Genomic DNA, 16345 nt, shown 5'->3' on the forward strand with positions numbered 1-16345 from the left:
GAACAAATCAGCCAATTGCACAGTGCTCAAATCTCTGATCGCAGGCACGAGCTACTGGTGGGAGCCAGGTCCCCCAGGTAGGGCAGCAGCAGCCCACCAGCACCCATGGCCACCTTTCCTCCCCTTGGGTGGGAAGGAAGCCGGGTCCCACCACCTGAAGCCTACCAGAAACACTGGGGAAGGCAAAACGAATGCCAAATTCACTTCCTCCGAGATGCATTTTTCTTCCTTTTCAAGAGAAGAAACCAGGCTCTCCAGAGCTGCTAGCACAAACACCAAGTTGCTAAAAAAACCGCCAACATTGTCTCCAACTATAGTATCAGTGATGTAACCGCCACCCGAGATGTTTGGGTTGTTGGCTGCTTGTTTGTTTTTTTTTTTTTCCTCCTTTGTCTACACAGAACCTTTGGAACCTATAAAAGTGGAGGAGATTTAGGGTAAAGTGCAAACAACTCCCAAGAAAAGTTATGAATGGAAACGCGCTGCACGGAGCCCTCTCCTTTCAGCTCCCCGTAACCACTGCCCATCAGTACAAATCCTAGGTTATGCCGAAACTCATCTATTATCTTCTGTGGGTTTCTTAAAATATTCTAAAAACATAGTTCTGAACCGCACGGTGACTGCACTTCTCAGACAGCTCCAAATACTGTGTGTATACATACATACACACACAGCAACTCGCTTCTTTCCTGAAGCAAAGTTTTCATTGATCCTTTGCCACAGCCTCAATTATTGTTTCTAATCATTATCAGCATTTAAGGTATTGTGGGCTGTAAACAATGCAAACAATAACGGCATCTGTCCCTGTTATGAGTGCCACCGGCAGGTTAGATACCTACATTGACTGGTCCTGAGGGGGTTCTTTTTCAATTCTCCGAGCCCAAACTAAGTTTAACTTACAATTTACAGAGTAATCTTTAAATCTGCCACCTTTTGAGGTAGTATTATCTTGAGTAGATACAATCGTGAGTCTGTCAATTAAACCCCAGGGAATTTTTCATTGTTTTAAGCTGTAATCTGAAAGTCACTTAATTCTCTAAAGCTTTTTTTTTTAAAAAAAAAAAAAAAAATCAGAAATTCGGTAACATTTCTGGTCATCTTCACACTTGCGGGGAAAAAATATACTCGTCATTTGCAAATTAGACATATGTAAAAAAAAAAAAAAAAAAAAAATAGAAGAAACGGAGGCATTTTCCTAAGACGTTTTAAAAGTAAAGATAGAAATAAAGAAAGGTCCTTGACTTGGGGATATTTAGAGGATTTCAAGTCATGTTTTCCATAATCTCATTTAAAAAATAAGCGTCCTTTTTCTCCCTCCTCCCCCCAACTCGGCGGAAAACAGCCACCAAACGCACTCAACTAGCCTCAAAGTCACACGTGCTCCATTGCAGATCTTGCTTTCAATGTGTCTTTTGTTTGATGGCTGGTGTTTCAACATCCTCAACTTGAACAGAAAAAGGTCAGAGCAAGTCTCCTGGCATTCACAAACCTGAATCGGGCCCCGCCAAGAGAAGATTGATGCCACAGTAAATTTCCCTCTATCGAGAGAAGGAAGTGGAAGTTTGAATCGCAGACCAACTACGTTTGTTCGACAGACCCTTGTTCTCCCAGAGACCGTCAGCGGAGCGTAATTTTGCTCGACTCCTTTGTGAAACTTTCCTGCTGCTGCTGGCAGCGCTCTCGGAGCCCTGCCACCGTGCCCCCGCCGCACCGGCACGGCGCCTGCAGCCAGCAGAGCTGCGAGCCGCGCATCCCGGCCCTGGGCCCTTTCTTCCCGTCCTGCCCTCGCCTGGCTCCCGTTTGGTCGCGCTGCCCCAGCCGGGGAGCAGAGGCTACCCCAGGTCGGCCGCTGCCCAAGGCCAAGGTCCACCCGGCAGCCCCGGGGGAGCTGCTGCTGCTGGGGATTCCTTAAAAGCTCTGGCACTTGAAGGCGCTTGGAGCTGCTCAAGCAGAGCTGGGAGCCAGAGCCCTGCCACAGCATTAATGGGCTTTTGCCCTTTTAAATTTTATAAGCCTGTCGCCTTTCTGATGCGCGGAGTTTTATTCAGAGCCCTAAATGGCCATTGCGCCTGTGAAAGCCAGCCTGCAGAGGTAGCACCCTAAAACCACCCCGGGTCATTCATCTCCCCCGCTCTCCCACTGTCTCTTAGGAAACCTTTGATAGAGCATTTGTTCAGCCTGCCAAGTTAAATCCTCTTCTCCCGTCTCAACGCATTGAAAAACGCACCCGCGACACCCGCTCCGCTCCGGCCTGCGGACCCCGGCCGCAAACCCCCGCCCCCCCCCGGCTCCGCCGCGCCGCCCGCAGCCCGGCGCCCCGCTCGGAGCCTGCCCCTCCATTACCCCCGCCGCCGGGGGGGGGGGGAGGGGGGGGCCAAAACCCCCCGAACCTCCCCCGAACCCCCCCGGGCGCCGCGGGAGCCGACCCCCGGCGGGGCGCGGCGCAAAGTTTGCAGCCCCCGGCGCGGCTCGCAGCGGCCCCGCCGCCCCCCCCCCCGCTGCCGGCCGCAGCCCGGCGGCCCCGCGCCGTGTTTACATTCCCGGAGCGGCTCCGCCGCCGCTCCCCTCGCACAAAGGCGGCCGGGCCGGGCCGAGCCGAGCCGGGCCCCCCCGGACAGATGCACCGGGGGCAGGACAAGGCCGGCGGGGGGGGGGGGGGGGGGGTGGCCGTCGGCGGCTCCTTCCTGCCGCCCGCCGGGGAGGCCCCGCTCCCGAGCCGGCCGCCAGCAGCTCGCCCGCGGGGCTCGCCCCCCCGGCCCCGGCCCCCTTTGTTTTGCCGGCCCCCGCCGCCAACTTCGCCCCGGGCCGGGCCGGGCCGGGCCCCCCAGGGGCGCTCCCCGCGCTCCCCCCCCCATTGTCCGCGCCCCCTGCCCGGGGGGCTGCGAGCGGCGCCCCCCAACTTACCCGGCTGGGCTCGGCACCAGGCACCGTCCTCGCTCCCCCAGCGCTCCGCGGCTCTAGCGGGGTATTCCGCCAGGCAGATTTTTTTATTCCCCCTCTCGCCCGGCTCCCCCCGCCCCCCCACCCTTGTCCTTTTTTTTTTTTCTCTCCCCTCTCTCTCTCTCTCCCCGTCCCCTCTCCCCCCTCTCCCTCGCCCACGGCAGCGAGCGGCAGCGCGGTGCCGGCGGTGAGTAAGTGAATCAACTCGCAGGGCGCACGGCAAGTTGGAGTGTCGGGTTACACGGGCTGCTCCGTGCCGGCGGGCCACGCTCGGTGGCTGCTGGCAAAATCTGTCCCAGATTCCTATCTGAAAGGGAGCTGCCTCCTGCGGGGATGGACCCCCCCCGACACACACACACACACACACACACAGACACGCACTCACGCCGCCCCAAGTTAGGAGCTGGGAGGCGAGTTAAAAAATCGCCAATGTCGGGCTTACGGCGGGGAGGCGCGGCGGAGGCTGCCTGGATTGCACGCACACGAAAAAAAAAAAAAAAAAAAAAAAAAAGGAAAAAAAAAAAAAGGAGAGAGAAAACCCTTCCACTCCGCGAACCCGAGGCAGGAGAACACCCCCCCCCCCCCCCCCCGCACCTCCTCCTCCTCCTCCCCCTGCCTGCCACGGGGGAAAGCCGCCCGGGAGCCCGCACGCCGCCGAGCATGCGGTGCCTCCGCTCCGTGTTATTGATTACTATTTATTAGCTTCTTGGTTTATTATTTTGCACGGCGATGGGGAGAAGCTGCCGGGCGGGCAGGAGGCAGCTGCTCCCCGGCTCCCTGCCACCCTATGGGGCCCCCCCGGGTAGGGGCGGCTCCGGCCGGGGGTCCCCGGGGGGCGGTGTTTGGGGTCTCGGGAGCCCCCCGCCCTCAGCCGCCCTGCTCCCCGGTGCCCCCCCGGACAATCAGCGCTTTACGAGGAGCTGCTAATGAGCCGAGCCGCCCCCAGACCCCCCCCATTTTCCCCCACACCCCGCAGCCCCGCCCCGTGCCCGCCCCCCTGCTCGCAGCCCGGGGGGGGCACACAGCGGGGGAGGCAGCGCCGCCCCCCCCGATCCCCGGCGCCCGCCCCCCGCCCCCGGGGCGGCTGCCCCGCCGCTCCGCTCCGCTCCACCCCGCGCGGCTCCGGCTCCGCGTTTTGCGTGCGGCCGCGGCGCCGGCCGGGGAGCGCCGAATAACAAAGGCGAGCTGGAGAGCGGCCGCCGCGCGGCCTGCCAGTGACGTCAGCGAACAATGCCGCTGCCTGCCAGCCGGCCGCGCGCGCCCCCGCGCCGAGCGCGCCCCCGCCGCCGCCGCTCCCCCCCTCCCCTCCCCTGCCGGCCCCTTAAAGGCGCCGCGCGCCCCGCACCGCGCCGAGCAGGCGGTGCCTGAAAGCAGCGGGGCAGCCCTCGGACCGCGCTCCCTGCGGGCTGGACGCCTCCACAGGGGCTCCAGAGGCAGGCGGGGAGCAGCAGCAGCGCGATGTCAGTGGCTGAGGAAATGCAGCCCGTCTGCTACGGGGTGTTACGCGTCAAACTCCTGCTGCGCTCGCCCTACCTGCGCCGAGCCGTCACTGGTGCCAATGGTTGCGTGGTGTCAGGGGTCTAAGCTCCGCTGAGGTGCCACTCAGGCAGCTGCCGCGAGCACCCGGTCCCTCACCCCGCACACACGAGAGCCGGGGAGCTGAGAGGGGAACAAGCACCGGGCAGCTGGCACCCACGGCATCCTCTGCGAAGGATCGGAGCTCTGGTTTACAGCATCATTACACCCTTCTAGCTTAAGCAGAGCGACTTGATTCGTTTGGCAAAGAGAATAAAGCCTTTAAAAATATGATGTGGCGAGATAGCATTGAGATCCAGGATGCACGCCTTCAAGAGTCAAGGATACAGCTCAAAAAAACAAAACCGAGCTGAAAGAATAGGAAGAGAAGGCATGGCATGTGATTGTAACATACTGAGAAGGAACTTAACATATGTGAGCTGAGGAAACGCAGCAATGTAAACGTGCTATTTATATAGTGCCCACAGTGTACTTTTACAGGGACATAAACACTTGTCGCCCCACTGCATGCTGATCTGTCCTTCTACACCAGGAGACAGTGCCCTGTCAGAGCCAAACTGAAACATAAATTCGAGAACCAAGCACATCTCAACTTTGAGAAATCTCAAACTGAAATTGGATCTCGAATAAAGTCACTCAACTAGTCTAAGCCTTGCTCTTAAAGCTCCACATCTTCCTGCAGCTGAGATTGATAGATAGGGGATTCAGTCACTCCTGTTGTTAAACTTATTTTTTTTCCCTAGCTACATCATACAGTTTCAGGATTAGAAACCTGAAGAAAACAATACATTACCCAGCATTTTAACTTGGACAAGGTTTTCAAGCAGAAAATAATTATCAAAGCTGGAAGATAGCCAGCATGCTATGTGCAACACCACACTCTTACAGAAGCGTACCCAAGGATTTTGAATGAACACAATTTCTTTATCTGCTCCAAATAATGCAGTCGAGTAACCCTATGTAAAACCAAACAAGCACATAACTACCCCAAAGTCATTTCACTTAGTATGTTAGCAGAGCTGTCCACAAGGCAGATTCTCATTTCAGAAAGGCAGTGATGTTTCTTCCCTCTATATCATTTGACTACCTAATACCAGATTTTGACAGTAAGCAGGTCTTCTTGTAGCCTGACTGAATTTTAATTGTGAATGATAATGAGATTTAAAGAGCAACAAATGCAGCCATTTGTAGAGCACGAATGCTGAAGTCTGAGACCTACTTCTGTCTTTCCCCTGTGCTTCAGCTCTTCCCCATCAGGCAGGGAAGGCGACTAACACCACTAGCACCAACTGGACAACATCGAGGTTGAACCCTGGCCTGAGTTTGTGTGAAAGGTTTTAGTCTGAACTAGCCAGCCTGACAACATGAAAGGAAAGCAATGAGTAAAATGTTATTGTAACGATAAGGAGAGCGAGGACTGCTTCAAACCAGAGAGAGCTTGCCAGAACATCATAATGCCTTCTAACACAGCTAATCATGCTAAGTAAAATGTAGCCTTAAACACACTCAGAACTAGATTCTCAATGGATCCTTTTATTTAGAGTTGGTTAGAAAAAAAAATTATACCACATCCTATTTTGTACCACAAGAGATTGTTAATAAAGTTTCTGAAAAAAAATCATAAAATATGAATAAATAACCATAAGTTGTTTACAGTAGTAAACATTCTGGGGCATGGGATTTTATTCAGTAATTGCCATATTGGTCATAAAACATGCCTGAGAGCCCAGAGTACTACTTTATTGCATTTTACAGCAACTCTGCTTTAAGGAGAGGTAAAACAACAAACAAACAAAACAAACCCAAGCTTTTCTGTGACCATACACTCCACAGGCCTGTGTGTAAAGAGCACAGAAGACCATCAAGGCTTGAACTGTGCTCAGTGAAGTGCATGAAACAATCAGACTGTTTTCCTCACTGTTTGGGGGACTACACAAGGGAGAAGGAGCAGAAAGGAGTTTCCTTGTAAGGCTCTTCCTCAGAGGTATGACAGGCAACTAATTCCTTACAGCTGAAGAGCAGAATAAGTGCAAAAACTGAAGACAACAGGAAGAGGTGCGGTCCCTAATGCATCGCTTACTGTTTCATTGTCCATGAGCCAACAGAAGGAGGAGAAATTCACGGAGAACTACCGAGTCAGCCGACTTCCTAACGCTCTGTATTTCTACATGAAGTAATTTCTATGAGAGAGGAAGCAAATGTTGTACAAGAGATCATTTGTGGGCTGGAACATTTCTTCTTTCCAAGATTAATTAAGATAAATAATTCATTTAGAAACACCTGTAGTAGACATTCAGCTCGACACAGCAACCGCAAGGACTCCCTCTTCATGCAGCTAATTCTAACTCCAAGGAAAGTGCAGCTGCGATAGAAATTGGGGGATTCCACTCAGGTGAACCATAGATGTGAGGGAAGGTACAGATACTGATGCAGCACAGTTACCTCACACTTGGGATTATGAACCCACAGGTAATCGAGAATTGATGGTGTTATACTACCAGCAGAAGCTACTGCATCCTGGAAGCATCTATCGTATGTTTTCATCTCACATGAACTCCAATTTGGACAGCTGACTGACCTACTTCCAGCGTGTCACTGCTCCCAGCATGTCAGCCCCTGTCCCCAGACAAGCACAGCGGCTTCAAACAAGGGAGAGAAAAAGGAGGATCAAGCTACAGATGTTGCTCACGCACACAATCAGCACAACCCTCCCCCACTAAAGTTTAATAAGGATTGTTAGTACATCATTGTAGCTGGTAATTGTGTAGGTACACATGGTAATTGCATGTATTTGCACTAATTATGTAAATGCACAATAATTAAAGCTCCAGGGTTTTCATGGTAAATTTTTAAAACACTCATGGATTTGTCATGGCAAAAGTGTCAGTCATGTAACCTAGTGGGGAAGGGGAGGAGGAAGAAGCTCAGAAGAACACACTTCTTAAATAAAATACAACAATCTTTGCATGAATAACCGGGTAGAGGACACCACTTCATCAACCACAGCTGTCACGCCTGGGCACAATTCCTTTCAGACTCTTATCAGTTAGAACGATAATAAGGAAAAACAACAACCCTTCACAGTTCTGTTTTTCATGGCAGATTAAAACTAACACTCAGGTACTCTCCCACTCTCTGCTTCCCCACCTGCCCAGGTGGGTGCCCCAGGGCCCTCCTGCCAGGCCAGGCCGCAGCCCATGGCCCAGCAGGGCACGCAGGGCCTGGGGAATTAAATGCTCCATGATGACTCCAGACACAGAAGGAAATACGACTTTGGAAACGTGCAGCACATGCCTCCTCATCCCAAGGCAGCAGACAGGGATGCATACATGCAGTCCAGAGGCTTGGCTGGCTTTCATCGCCTCTGGCAGCAGCCCCACCAGACGGGCACCCAGCACACGGGGCTGCTCAGTAGGTACAGCAGCCTAACAGAGGTGCTGGGATCCACAGGAGATGCTTCACACCACAAAGCTTCCAGCTTCAATGTTGTACAAGGTTTTAATCACTTCAGCCACATGCTGATGCTGTTTTTATGGTCACTGAATTCATGGGACTTGCACCCAAGCAAGGCACCAACCCGAGTCACCCCAAGGCAGAAGCAGCCCTCCTCACTCCATTTCACTCGGGGTGTGCTTGCTGGCCCCCACAGCACAACTACAGTCTCGCTCGTGCAAGTGCCCAGCTTCATCAGGGCCACCTCCAACAGCCAACACAAGAGCTTTACGCTACCAAGACTGAATTTAAGCCAAGACACAAAGTAGAGCTTCCTTGGGATTTGCAAGGAAACTTTAAGAGGATTTAGAGGACTCACAGCCACATACTGTTACTCACTTAAACCAAACCCTATACACATGGGTCAAAAAGCCCCATGTCCACGGCACCTACCCTTACCATACCCCAGCACAACACAGCACACCACTGACCACAATTGTTGCTGGTAGGACACAGAACGGGCCATGCTAGGTCACAGGAGGCATGGCACGGCACAGCAGGACACACAGCACCATCTCCTGCAACCTCTAGACTTCCCCAGAGCTGCACAGCAACACTCCACAACCTTCACTAAAGCCTCAGGCACCAGCCCCAGCTACTAATTTCAGGAGGGGTTTTTAGTGCAGCTGTTTCAAATTGGCTACCCAGCCACAGCTGGGGCAGTAATTAGTTCCCTCTTTCAGACTTCCTGGGCTGGAGAAATCATCCAGAGTTCTACTTTTTTTTTTTTTTTTTTTTTTTTTTTTTTTTGCATTAAAAAAAAAAAAGCACATATTTGTGAATATGTAATTTTCCTGTTGCTTTCTGCCTTAAAAAAGAAATAAAAAAATCCCACAACTGCAGAACAGCAGTCCCATTCACACAAACACTGAAATGCGCAAACACCTACTTCTGAAAAAAGTACTAATAATTGTTTTTTTGTGTGCTTATTTAAAGTATAAGGGAAAGAACTGAATGGAACTTCAGATGTATGCAGATATATATTTCGGATATGCTACATAGCTATATAATAGTAATAATAATATATTAAAAAAAAAAAAGATCAAATCTAGTAATACAAAATTATTTTAAAAACAGCTTTTCACTGGTGGGCTCCAGTTAAACAAGAGAAACTGTCTAGGACATTGACTATTTCTTACTTTGTTTCTAATGGTAGACATATTTTCAGGATTTTTAATTTCCTATGGTGATAAGAATGTCTGCACTCATGTTTGATAGGGATTAAAGATGGTACAGTGTCATTTTAAAAATTTTGATTTCCAGTAACGTGTTTGTTAGTTAACTGGAAATCTTGAAGAAGTACAGAGGATTTCATACAAATGTAGTCTTTCTGACAAAAAAAAAAAAAAAAAAAAAGTATTCCTAAAACAGTTGTCTGTTGCATTAATTTCCTTCGGTTTTACAATAAATTGAACCATTCTTCAGATAACGGGTAGTGGGTGTCTAAAATTCATGGAATACAGTGTTTGTGGTCATGACTGGAAAGCAGGCGAGTTGGGTTACAGCTGTAGCATATTTTCAGCCTGTCTGTAGGGAATTTATTTCGGCTTGTCTTTGTTATACAGCAGCATTGTGAGGTTAAGTTAGTGCTTTAACTTTTGTTAATGCAGGACCAAAGGTCTTTCGGATGTTTATGTCTAGTGGCAACTCGTATGATAAACACTTGCTTCCAGCATCATGACTACCCAGGCTGTGTAAGTCTGCACTCCAGCAAGGTCCCTTAGACCTGCTGCTCCTCCCCATGCCACACAATGAGCTTGCACAGGCAGGAAAAATCTAATACCTCCACTTGGAGAAGATATACAGGGCACAAATAGGAGGGAAAATAAATAAATAAATAAATTGCCTGGGCCCTATTTTTTTTTTTTCTGAACTGGTTAACTGAAAGCATTTACAATGTCTACAATTACAATGTCAGATACTTCTTTTTGGTATCTCAGAATCCAGATGTGAGTTGCAATGCTAGTGATGGTGCAAATACAGATCTGTTCTCTCCATATTTCCTATGGGTCACTGTTGCTTTTCTAATATATTTCACAGGTTTTTTTTAACCTGAGAGGTCACTGCCATTGGCTCCATTTCAAACAGTATCATTAAAAGGTAAAATGACTGTAGTGACCTAGAAGACCAACAGAAGAAGGAAATGCAGATGTTTTTGTGCTAATCCAGCTCTCCCCTTTACTGTTCCAGTGAAAGCCCCTTCTTTTGTGAATGGATGTTGCCTAATTTATGAAAACAGGTTTGGTTAATGAGATGAGCAAAAGCAGTTTGCTGGTACAGCTGACATTCAGATCCCTTAGCAAGAACAGTTGCAAGGTTATCTCTTCTGAAAATCATGTCCCCAGTGTCTCAAATTGTTAGTTTGGACATGAAAACACCTGCAGTTAGTAACTGGCTTATTTCATACTTAAACTACTGTGTGATTCTTTTGGTCTGCATGAGCAACATGAATAAATATTGTTAAACGTAAGTAGATATAAATGAATACAAATATATGTGTATTGATATGCATCATGGGTGGTGTTTGTGAAATGAACTGGTTGCTCTGAGATCCCTGCAGGAGCAATGCTGGCATAACTGGCTATTTGGTAGGAACTGTTGGGACATATGAACAATGGTGAAGGTGTCCCTTGCTGGATATTTGCAACCAGAAATAGAAGATATCCTTGGAAATTTAGGTGACAGGATTTGCTCAAAAATCAGTGCAAATTCCTGACCACAATCTGTACCTGAACCTGTTGCCAACATGGGAACCGCACTGGCAGGTGCCTTGTTCCAACAAGCCAGCCACAGCCGCAGCGTACGTGTGTTTTAAATCCCTGTGTTGAGTCACCCTCATTTAAATGTAGGCTAAACCACCCGAGCGTGCCGCCCTTGCTAACCTGCCACAAACTTGCTAAGAAGTTTTCTCATTGTGGAGCAGGCCCAGCCTGGTAGCTCCGTCCCTAGTGTGACACACAGCCATGCAGCCACTGCCTGTGTGCTCTGCCACAGCACACGGCTGTGGAGGGCAGGGTACTAGCGTTTGCTTGTTTGCTGTGCTTGCTCCTTTAAAGAAGAAGAATAATGCTATTATTCCAAGCAGAATTACACTTATTCCACTCAACCTTGCCCTCAAAAATTTGAAAGTGGAAAAGTAATCATTTCAGCCATTTCTTTAGCTGAGAGGTTTTCTTTTATTTAATCCCTGTGCATATACATTTTCCAGTATACATGCTGAAACAGCATCCATTTGATTTCCTGTTATTGTAAATGAGTCTACTTTTTTTTTTTTTTTTTTTTTTTTTTTTTTTTTTTCTCACTGTTTTGTTTAAACAAAACAGAGGCACATGCAGCAAGCTTGACTTGAATTAATGGCTTCCTAACATTTGATGAAATTCTTTCTACCAAGCATATATTTCCATACTCCTTTCTGGATTTTTTTTTTTTTCCTTTTCTTTTGGCAGCTGGCATATGGTTGTTAGATCATATCTGGTAGGTAGAACAAAGATAGTTCCAACATGTAGAAATGCCTTCAAGAGCACTTAGTACTACATGGACTTCACCTTTAAAAAACCGGAAAATCCCCAAATCCAGCTGGAACGATGTATGACATACGTTATAGGGCTGCTGCAATTGGGGGTTGTTGAAATACTGAATAAAACTCAACTGTGACTTTCAGATGGAATCTAGCCACTCGAATTATTTCTGTTCAGGCTCTACAGTCTCATGTGGTGGGGAGTGCAAAGGTCGCCAATGACAGCTCCAGCATTATGTCCTACACTGGCTCAGGAGGACTTGAAGATTAAACTGGGGAGTACAGGGTACTTTTGTCAAAGTCCTGAAATCAGAAGGCACCTTTGCTAAAAGAAATCTTTGTGGGAAGGAAGTTCACATTCTCATGCTGCCTGTACTGTTTTATCATTTTCAGAGGTAAAAGAAAATTGGGGGCAATCTGTACTGTTACTGCCCATCCTTGACTCACACTCACCTACATGTGTGATCTTTTAGGGTCAGTCCTCAGTGACTTTGGCTCTACAGACGACCAGAACAACCAGCCTCTCAAATGACAAAGGTGGAAAAAAGCAAATAAACAATGAATTACCTTAACCCAGGATTAAACCTCTCTCCTATCTTTCCTTAAAGTGATCTGGTAGAGAGAAGTGACTCTGATCTTTTCAAATATATGAACAATCATTTTGCTCTTTTATCGGTGTAAGGAAGATGCATCTTGCCAGAGTGGAATTCACATAATTCAGGTAATATTTAGACACCTGTGGTAAGATAATTTTTCCTCTTTTAATTTGAAGAACCTGCATTTCTCAGTTCTTAGCCATTTCTCTGGGGAAAACGTATGCCAGGCAAACTGGCAGTTTGGCAAAACAGCACTCATTCCAAGAATTATAAAACATACATAACAAGGAGTCTGTTGCTGTTCTTTTCAGGCAGTTGAACAATGAATCCCACAGGGCATCAATAGGAGCAGAGACAAACCTCCCTCCACTTAAGCGTTTTTCTCCACATTTGTGACATGAAGTTAAGGCCCAAATTCCACAAAATACTTAACAGGAAAACTCGCACAGCCCCATGGCTTGCCCAAGGCACCATTTGCATACAATTTGTTGCAAGATTAGGATCAGAGGCTCTTTTCTCCCTATCTCTACTTCCTTGGGTCTTATTTTTGAGTTGTTATGTTTCTCCTTTTAAATTGTTTTGACCAAAGTCAATATTGTTGGTGCATTTTAATTCAGTGTCTGCTCTACTAATTAATTGTTGGGCTGCCATGGAGAGTTTGACTTCAAAGCAAGAATCTGACTCACATTAAGAAGTGATTACATGAGACATGCAAGGACCAAGGTCTACAAGACTGAATCAAGCCCTTAAATGATTTGACCAAGAACAGAAGTTCATTCACAGTGAAAATACAGCACCTGATCACACCGTCTAGCTTCCACCTCTTCCCTTCAACTTCAGGCACCCTCCTTTGCAAAGATCAGGTCATTTATAAATGTTAGTCAAACAGAATAAGACCTGCACCTTTTAAATAGTCTGTTAGCATCCACAGGTGCTTTATAATGTGGAGGACATACCTCTCTTCTCTTGGAATAAGCAGCAAGCAAAAGCTGCTCCTCTGAAAGCAAGGGATTTGCTCTGCATCTGACTTCCAGGCAGTGTGTGTCTAATTTAGCTATATGTTTTAGTTCAATAGTAAGATTTCTATTTCAGAATTTGTTTCTGTTCTGAATCTGAAAGAGCAAGTTGGCACATTGAAGATTTCTTGTAAAAATTTGTATAACCATGATTGTCGTCAAAATCGTAAACAGTAATATCAATATTGCAATACTTAGTTTACCATAACATTGAAAACAAAAGCAACTGAAATGAGAGTCAGCATGAAATGTTTTCCTCTTATCAGAATAAATGAGAATGTTGAAATAATGAATTTCTGCTCTCTGCTTTTGAAAATGTCATTGGGAACAACACATTCTCACAAAAGATTTGGATTTCTCTCAAAGTGTATTTTCCAACTGGAATGTGTAAAGACAAGTCTTTTAGTATTGGCCCTGTTTGGTGGTGGTTTGCAAATGCTCTCCATCAACCTACATGACTACATAAGGTAGGAGAAAATGGTAAATTTGGACCTCTGGATATATACACTGGTGTAACAGAGCAGAAAGTGGTATGTGGTACCAGTTAATGGCTATCAGTTCACATGGACCTGCTTACAGAGATCTGTGGGCAGCTGTATTTCACTATGTCCATCTTTTGCATGAATAAAGAAGAACAAGAATAACTGAAAAGCTGAAGGCTGCTCTGGAGTAGAAAAGCCAGCCCTACTACAAAGAAATTCTTGTGCCTCTTTAATTACCCTCCTTCACCCATAGGTGGAATTTCCACTCAGCCAGCCTCAGCAACCAGGCTGCTAGCCTGGGAAGAGATTTCTGTTTGTCTTTGTACCGCAAACACTGGCTCTGTTGTGCAGCTTGAGTTTCTGATTCTAATGATTTCCTGAATTCATTCTGCTTCATACCTCAGGGAAGGAAGAGGTGATCCTCTTGAAAATTCATATAATTGCTTTTATTTGATTTTTATTAAACCTCATTCAAGAATAATATGATGGCTTTCTTTATTACATTGTTCATCACTGTGGCATTTTTGAATTTGCTTTGCTAAAAGAAACAGTTTACTAAGCCAAAGATTGAACTCAAGGATTTTTGCAGAGAAAACTGGGAGCTTTTTTGGAGGTTCTTTTGATTTCAAAGGCTTTTGTAATATTGATAGCTATCTAATATTATCTCCACTTTCATTCTCTAGTAGCCCCAGCATCTTCCCAGCAGCCAGGCCATCCTGGGGCATGCTGTGTGTGCACAGGGCCAGCTTCTCTCTGGCTTCACCCTAGCTTCTCCCAGCTGCTTCAGAGGTGTGGGAGCGCCTGATCCTCTCATCTCCCCACACCAGCCATCCTGTGCGTGAGGAGGCTGGTTCTCACTGTCACATGCAGACAGTGGTGGATGAAGAGAAGGCTGCTGCTGTGGAGTGGGAATGTGCAGTAAGGACTGGGTTAATCAGCACCTGTAAATGCTTTTCTAGTTCTTGTACTGATCATTCCCATTTTACAGTTGGGATCACCGATGCAGAGAAGCAAGCTAAGAAATCTGTGCTTACCAGAAATAAAAGTAGCTGAGTAATTACATTTCAGGACCAGCAACTTTGTGTTGGTAGCACTAAAGTATATGGCTTTGGAAAATTTAACCTATTTCTCTCTTTGCCACCAGTGTGACATCATTTACTGCCCATTAATAAGTTAAACACAGAGCCACTTGATGTGTAATTTTATGAGAGTTATATTTTACATAAGGAGAGTCTCAAAGGGGAAAACCCCCTTTTCTATTTTATCACAGGAAATGATGTCTGAAAACACTGTGAAAACTTTGTAAAAAGTTATTTTTATCTTAAAAAGTTTTTAGCAAGAATCCAGTCATTGTGGTTTATCCCCTTAAACCATGTCAATATTTATATTTAAGAGGAGTTTCAAATATTAGATCAGCTGCACTCTCAGTTTAATAGGAACAATTCCCATTGACTAGGAACTGCGGCTGAATACTGCGAGGGCTTACTATGAGTCCTTATGCTTAAAGCTTGCAGTGGCAGTAAAGGTGGTGGGGTCTCTGTCAGTTCATGCACCCCTCCATGAAGAGCTGGATCCCCCCAGGACTGTTTTTAGTCTGCTGGAGGGCTCCTGCCACATCCCACCAGCACTCCATGCCACACAGGGCTGTGTCCTGGGGATGAGCAGCCCTGGCACCCGGTCATCTCACTGAAAGCCTTCCCATAGGAATGGGACTGGAACAGCTCTTACAGGATAACAGGCAACTAGAGTAGGCTGAGCACAGCTATCGTTGACACAGCTATACTCCTTTAATAAGCACTGCAGTCACCTCCCAGGGTTATCTGCAAACTATAATTTGTGTGAGGCACATACTTTCGATGCTACCAGCAATTAGACTTCTGTTTTCTAGTTTTTATGGAGTAACGGCAACAGACCTTGTGCTGCAGGACAAAAGACAGGCAGATAGAGCATCATTTCTTCGTACAGTTACTCTTTTTCACCCTCCCTTTCCTGAGACAAGGAATGGGTTATTTCGTACCGCACGGAGTGGCTTGCCCTTGCCCTTCTCTCATAGCAGACATGTTTGGATAAGAGATGCCGACTGGTCCAAGATTTAGCTGGCATTTCATCCTCCAAGCTACGTGATCAGAGTGTCCTGCTCACATCCTCAGAATTAAACTGATCATCAGTTTTCTGGACAGTGAGGAAATTTTCCATCTATTTAAAACTTTTTTTTTTTTCCCTTCAGTTTATTTTTTTCTGTAACTTGAAATACAGTTGCTGTCTATAACTGTAGTGAAGTTTTGTTTAATAAGATTAGGAAATATTTCCCTGGCTAAGGATGTGGAATCATCATCCTGAGGAAGCTCCTGGCACTGGATATCTCCTGCACTATTGCAGGGATCACTTTGGGTGATTTGTGTGTCCCTTTCCAGTCCTGTGTCCCCCTGGCAGGGGAGATGTTTCCTATCTGGTAATACATAACAGCTAAAAATTTCCGTATTTTTTTAAACATGGGAAGACCTCAGCCCACTCTCATGGTCCTCAGTGTGGGGCACCATATGAATGTAAAGAAGATGACGACTGAAAGAATTTAAATCTTCCCTGGTCCATCAAATACCTCAGGGTGACTCCTGACCTAGGACCCCATGCTCTTTCTCATTTTCCTGGCCGCTTCGTACTTGATCGCATGTTGTTTGCACTTAACGTTAGTGAAGTGACCTGAAAATTATGATGCTACAGCAAAGATGAAAAGGCACAAAAAGGTGAGTAAATATAAATAGTAAA

The 16345-nt window shown here is 47.0% G+C and overlaps 1 protein-coding gene across 7 annotated transcripts in view; it reads right to left on the reverse strand.

Moving 5' to 3' along the window:
- ZMIZ1 (zinc finger MIZ-type containing 1) overlaps positions 1–8508 on the reverse strand; it is a 352041-nt gene extending 343533 nt beyond the window's left edge. For 5 of the 7 annotated variants that reach the window (XM_084526379.1, XM_084526380.1, XM_084526370.1 and 2 more), the window contains exon 1: positions 2905–3003. The gene's annotated coding sequence lies outside the window, so the exon portion shown is untranslated. Of the gene's footprint in view, positions 1–2536; positions 2557–2904; positions 3004–8367 lie in introns of those variants that run through there. The other 2 variants (XM_084526374.1, XM_084526375.1) reach the window with 2 other exon arrangements.
- Positions 8509–16345: the final 7837 nt, after the last annotated feature.

Source organism: Aythya ferina, assembly GCF_964211825.1.
Source record: "Aythya ferina genome assembly, chromosome: 7".
In the NCBI taxonomy this organism is placed as follows: domain Eukaryota; kingdom Metazoa; phylum Chordata; class Aves; order Anseriformes; family Anatidae; genus Aythya; species Aythya ferina.